At 42.1% G+C, this 233-nt stretch overlaps 1 protein-coding gene and 1 long non-coding RNA gene across 2 annotated transcripts in view; one reads left to right on the plus strand and one right to left on the minus strand.

Moving 5' to 3' along the window:
- Positions 1 to 233, minus strand: part of rab25b (RAB25, member RAS oncogene family b) — a 9,166-nt gene that overhangs the window by 6,341 nt on the left and 2,592 nt on the right. The gene's annotated exons all lie outside the window — the stretch shown is intronic.
- LOC116691574 (uncharacterized) overlaps positions 1 to 233 on the plus strand; it is an 816-nt gene that overhangs the window by 377 nt on the left and 206 nt on the right. The gene's annotated exons all lie outside the window — the stretch shown is intronic.

Below are 233 nucleotides of genomic sequence, written 5' to 3' on the forward strand. Positions count from 1 at the left end.
AAAGGATATGCATATCCTAGTAAACTTGAATAGAATTGGCACTACCATGGTAAAAGACCTTTACCTGTGACCTGACAATTCAGAGGTGGGACTTGACCTTGAGAAAACATCTGACCAATAGGGAAAGATTAATTTTGAGGAACCACCCTCAACTTCTTTGGGATAAAATTGGGACGTGGTGATGATTTCGGGACTGGTCTCATGTGACTCCATCAGGGAGAAGCATGGATCAA

The sequence above is a fragment of the Etheostoma spectabile genome, chromosome 6 (assembly GCF_008692095.1).
Source record: "Etheostoma spectabile isolate EspeVRDwgs_2016 chromosome 6, UIUC_Espe_1.0, whole genome shotgun sequence".
NCBI classification, from domain to species: domain Eukaryota; kingdom Metazoa; phylum Chordata; class Actinopteri; order Perciformes; family Percidae; genus Etheostoma; species Etheostoma spectabile.